The sequence below is a fragment of the Triticum aestivum genome, chromosome 7D (genome assembly GCF_018294505.1).
Source record: "Triticum aestivum cultivar Chinese Spring chromosome 7D, IWGSC CS RefSeq v2.1, whole genome shotgun sequence".
Lineage (NCBI taxonomy): Eukaryota > Viridiplantae > Streptophyta > Magnoliopsida > Poales > Poaceae > Triticum > Triticum aestivum.
In genome coordinates this window covers 150,176,690-150,182,256 of record NC_057814.1, presented here as the reverse complement: position 1 = coordinate 150,182,256, position 5,567 = coordinate 150,176,690, and the positions used below count along the sequence as shown (strand labels likewise).

General features: G+C 49.9%; 1 long non-coding RNA gene and 1 pseudogene across 1 annotated transcript; both read left to right on the top strand.

The window, feature by feature from the left end:
* Positions 1 to 2,428: 2,428 nt before the first annotated feature.
* Positions 2,429 to 3,129, top strand: LOC123166696 (uncharacterized). Its single transcript, XR_006483662.1, has 2 exons — positions 2,429 to 2,605; positions 2,760 to 3,129. It is a non-coding gene; the product is annotated as an uncharacterized lncRNA (long non-coding RNA).
* Positions 3,130 to 3,476: 347 nt separating this feature from the next.
* Positions 3,477 to 5,007, top strand: LOC123166695 (uncharacterized; annotated as a pseudogene).
* The last annotated feature ends 560 nt before the right edge of the window (positions 5,008 to 5,567 follow it).

The following is a 5,567-nucleotide window of genomic DNA, read 5'->3' as shown; positions in this document are numbered from 1 at the left end:
ACTTCCACTTCGAACGCGTTCCGCCCCGAATGCACGCTTCGAAGGTATAACCCCGAGACGACGTCCGTGGACCGAATGCATGTGTGTTGTATGAGATGCTCGTGTTTGCACCGTTTCCGAGAGAGGTCTTTGCACGTTCCTCGTTTCCATACCACTAACCCGTGGGAGCCCGGAATCCGGGAGCACCCCACCATCCTTGCGCGACACGCTCACGCCCATTTCTTGTGCACCGGTATCTCCGTGAGCTACCGGAACCGATACGTTGCCATGGCATCGTTTCCGTTTTCATCGCCGTGGCACCCAATTCTTTCTGCCATGGTGACCAAATGCTCCTAATCATCTTCATGTCAACATTTTCATAAAATTGCTTAAACCTTGCATATGTCATCCGCATCATGATAACAATATTTAAAATGTAAATAATTGATGGTTGCTTTAAAATTGCTAAATGACATGAGGATTTTCCGGTATTGTCGTTTGTTATTTCCGGCCTCATTTAAACTTGCCTTCATAGATAGTTTCCATATGCTTCACCTCTTGCCATGGTTAAAAACATTTAATATTGTTGGGTCCATAAACGAGAGAGAACTAAATAATTGATGTGGTGTTTCGTCAATATGCAACTCGTTGCATATTGAGCTCCACTTAATTTGAAGTGTTGTTTGTTGCATTTTGCCATGCCATGCCTCATTAAACTGGACATGCATCATATTTGTTTTTGCATCATGCCATGTGTATGTGGTGGTTGTTTACTATGTTGTTTGTTTCTTTCCGGGTTGCTTCTCTCGTTAGCTTCGGTTTCGTTCCGGAGTTGTGAGGATTCGTTCGACTACGTCCGCTTGTCTTCTTCATGGACTCGTTCTTCTTCTTTGCGGGATCTCAGGCAAGATGACCATACCCTCGAAATCACTTCTATCTTTGCTTGCTAGATGTTCGCTCTATTGCTATGCCGCGCTACCTACCACTTGCTTTTCAAGCCTCCCAAGTTGCCATGAACCTCTAACCTTTGTCACCCTTCCTAGCAAACCGTTGTTTGGCTATGTTACCGCTTTTGCTCAGCCCCTCTTATAGCGTGTTAGTTGCAGGTGAAGATGAAGATTGCTCCATGTTGGATTCTATTTATGTTGGGATATCACAATATCTCTTATCTTAATTAATGCATCTATATACTTGGTAAAGGGTGGAAGGCTCGGCCTTATGCCTGGTGTTTTGTTCCACTCTTGCCGCCCTAGTTTCCGTCATACCGATGTTATGTTCCTTGATTTTTGCGTTCCTTACGCGGTTGGGTGATTTATGGGACCCCCTTGACAGTTCGCTCTGAATAAAACTCCTCCAGCAAGGCCCAACCTTGGTTTTACCATTTGCCTACCTAAGCCTTTTTCCCTTGGGTTCTGCAGACTCAAGGGTCATCTTTATTTTAAACCCCCGGGCCAGTGCTCCTCTGAGTGTTGGTCCAACCCGTCAGTCGCCGGTGGCCACCAGGGGCAACTCTGGGCTGGCCTACCGGAAGCTTGGACAATCCGGTGTGCCCTGAGAACGAGATATGTGCAGCTCCTATCGGGATTTGTCGGCACATTCGGGCGGCTTTGCTGGTCTTGTTTTACCATTGTCGAAATGTCTTGTAAACCGGGATTCCGAGACTGATCGGGTCTTCCTGAGAGAAGGTTTATCCTTCGTTGACCGTGAGAGCTTATGATGGGCTAAGTTGGGACACCCCTGCAGGGTATTATCTTTTGAAAGCCGTGCCCGCGGTTATGTGGCAGATGGGAATTTGTTAATATCCGGTTGTAGAGAACTTGACACTTGACCTTAATTAAAACGCATCAACCACGTGTGTAGCTGTGATGGTCTCTTCTCGGCGGAGTCCGGGAAGTGAACACGGTTTTTGGGTTATGTTTGACGTAAGTAGGTGTTCAGGATCACTTCTTGGTCATTGCTAGATGACGTCCGCTCCTTTGCTTCTCTTCTCGCTCTCATTTACGCAAGTTAGCCACCATACATGCTTTTGCCGCTGCAGCTCCACCTCTTTGCACCATCCTTTCCTTCAAGCTTAAATAGTCTTGATCTCGCGGGTGTGAGATTGCCGAGTCCTCGTGACTCACAGATACTTCCAAATAGTTGCAGGTGCCGATGATACCAGTGCAGGTGATGTAACTGAGCTCAAGTGGGAGCTCGATGAAGATCTTGTTCGTTGTGTTGTTTCTTTTCATTTTGATCAGTAGTGGAGCCCAGTTGGGACGATCAGGGATCTGGCAGTTGGGTTGTCTTCTTTTCTTTTGGTTCCGTAGTCGGACTTATGTGTGTATCTCTGAATGATGTATGTTTTATTTATGTATTGTGTGAAGTGGCGATTGTAAGCCAATTCTTTATCCCATTCTTGTTCATTACATGGGATTGTGTGAAGATGACCCTTCTTGCGACAAGACCACAATGCGGTTATGCCTCTAAGTCGTGCCTCGACACGTGGGAGATATAGCCGCATCGTGGGCGTTACATTTTAATTGGCTGGTCGCAATGGCGGCGCATCAAGGTGCAAGGCAGCGGCGTCATGTTCATACTACGGGAAAGGAAGAGCTCCTAATAATTTGTATGCTCCTTGCCGTAGGTGAGTTGCCACCTCTTCCCACATGTTCCTGCTAATTATGAAGTAAACTCGAGAATGAATTGTGATTGTGATTAGTATCTTTAGATATTGGTCAGTACTTTTACTCTACTTGCTTATGTAGCCACTAATGTGGTTCCTTGATGCTTCTTTGAAGGCAATTGATTAAGTCAAAAGGCAACAAGAAGGCACGATGGCGATCAAGGTCCTTATGTACGCCGAGTGCTATCTTTTGTCTACCATATCGTATGAGAGTAGATCAGGATGAACCAACTAAGTCATGTACTATGTATGTAGAACATATCCGGTCTATATCTGAATCTATGAATAATTATATCGATGATGTTTTATGTCTACATAGCCTGCCTTTTGTATGCTATATAAGCTCAATGTATCATTGTACTGTTCTTCTTTGACTTAGCATATATGCCCATTTTTTGATAAATTTTCATGTGACTACCAGTGTTGTAAACCAGAATTCTCTTTCTGAGGATGCTTATGGCTGAACTGTTCATTATCTTTGTCAATATATTCTATCCAATATGTTATCCACGACTAAAACACATGTTAAATTTTCTTATCTTACTCATAGATAATGATTTGGTGTATGGCACTTACTGAACCAATATCATTGTTATTTTTTATATTTGCAATGCTCATATGACTATTACCGGATTGGATATGATTTTTTTTAATTTGCAATGCTCCTATGACTTACTGGATCAGATATGATTGTTGCCGGCAACATCGCTGCCGGGTGCGGCAAGCCGCACTTCCTACCTAGTTATTGACGAGGCCATCCTGTATCGTATTTGTTGACCACCATTATTGTAAAGTCATATGACACTATTGCAACAAACTTCTTCTTCGGAGTCGACTGCAGCTTACGCCTATTGACAACCGTGTCGTAGGCACAATTGCATATAATTTAGTTGCAACAACAGAAGTTTGGATGATATGTCAATTTTTTCTTCCGTTGCAACGCACCGGCATACGTGCTCGTATTATATAAGAAGATTAGATCTAGAGGAGAGGAAAAGCCTGACTCGGTTGTCCGTCTCATGTCTCATCTCATCAATCAAAAGAGGGAGTAGGAAGATGGGAGTGAGGCTGACGATGCATCACATGGCCCGCGGCGGCTGGGTCTCCCTGCCGGCAGAGCTCCTCAAGGAAGTCTCCGACCGTCTGCAGGCCGACGCGGACCAAATCCAAATCCGCCAGGTATGCTCCCACTGGCGCGCGTCCACCGCCCCGCCTCGCGGACTGCCGCCCGTGGGTCGTCGCCGCCCACGACCGCCACCGAGATCCTTTCAGCGCGGTCAACCCCGTCGGCGAACACTCCTTGTGGCTGCCCCGCGGCAGCAGCGACCCAAGGATAGACTCCCGGGCACCGGCCCCGGCCGGCCTCCCCTACTGCTGCGGCACGCCCTGCGGCTGGCTCGCTCTCACGGACCACCTGCGATCCCCCACCAGGCTCATCCTCTGGGAGCCCCTCTCCAAAGCCGATATCCCTCTGCCCAGTCTCACAACCGTCGCCCAAGTGTTCCTCTCCGGAGACCCGCTCGCCTCGCCGGGCTGCCGCTGGATGGCCATCGCGAGCCAGAAGATCCCCGGCGCACAGATCGGGCAGAGGCTCTTCTTCTGGCGCCCCGGAGACGCAGGCTGGGTGATGCAGCTCGAGTACCCTAACGACAGGATCGAAGGCGCGGCCTTCCACAACGGCAGATTCTACATGTCCACCATCAACATGTCCCTCGATATTTTCGATCTCCAAGACCATCCTCCCAAGCGCCTGCGCCGCATCTGCCTCTACGCTCCTCTGCAAGCGCGGTATCCACGCTACCCTGGGAATCCGGTGCCGCATGCTGTGGCCTGCAACAACCAGATGCTGCTCGTTATTGTGTATCGCGGACCACGCCAGGCCGTGATACTTGCGGAAGTGCACTGCCCGGATTGGGATGCCGACCGCCTCGACCTCCGGGAGGACAAGGTGTCGGATCTCGGCGACTACTCGCTCTTCCTGGGCCGGGGTGACACGCTCGCGCTCTCTGCAAAGGAGTTCCCAGCCATCAGGAGAAATTGTGTCTACTTTGTGGAGCATGATACATACAAGCATGAGGCGTGGGTGGTTGTGTTTGATTTGGGGTCAAACGATTTGGAACGAACTCCCCACCCACAAGAGCACAGGGAGGGCGGCAGCAAAAGCACTGGCTGGCTGGCATATTCCTGGTTCTGTCCCAGAAGGCCCTTCGTTGGGGAGCAGGCCCTATGAGGTATTGGCATAATTTTGGTCATTTGGAATGCCAGATAAATCAACTCATGCCCTTCGCATTTTTTATGTGTTGAGATTCAAGTCATACAAAGTACGGAAATACATGATCGTGCGCGTGCACGATTTCGCGTCATCGGGCGCTCACGCTACAGACAAAAACGGCCCATGCGTCTTATCCACTTAGCCCACCATCTCGCATCATCTCGTACCTCTCACTGCCGCCCCGCGCCTACTTCTGATGTGACCTCCGCCCCGCTCCTCCACCTCGAATCGACTACGCCCCCACGGCCGCACACCTCCAGCCACCTCCCGGCGGAGCAGCAAGCACACACCCGGCCGCACACATCCAGCCACCTACCGGCGGAGCGGCAAGCACACCCCCGGTCGCGCCCCTCCTCCTGCCTAATCCCGGCGACGCGCACCAAGCCCGGCTGTCTCGCTCCTCCCGCTTCTTCCTGTGAAGCGCGCCGCGCCCGGCAGGGCCTGCTCCCCGGCCCCCTACGCCGGCGCCCAGCTGCGGGAGCACGACGTCTCTCTGAACTGTCTCAAGCAAGACAACACGTCTAAGCAAACCGACCGGATGCCACGTATGTGCATGCATCTATGTACAAGAAGACGCTTGATTCATTTTTTACTCCATCATGATCCAATCCTAGCTAGTTCGTCTACCTCTTTTGTTATTAATTGCAGGAG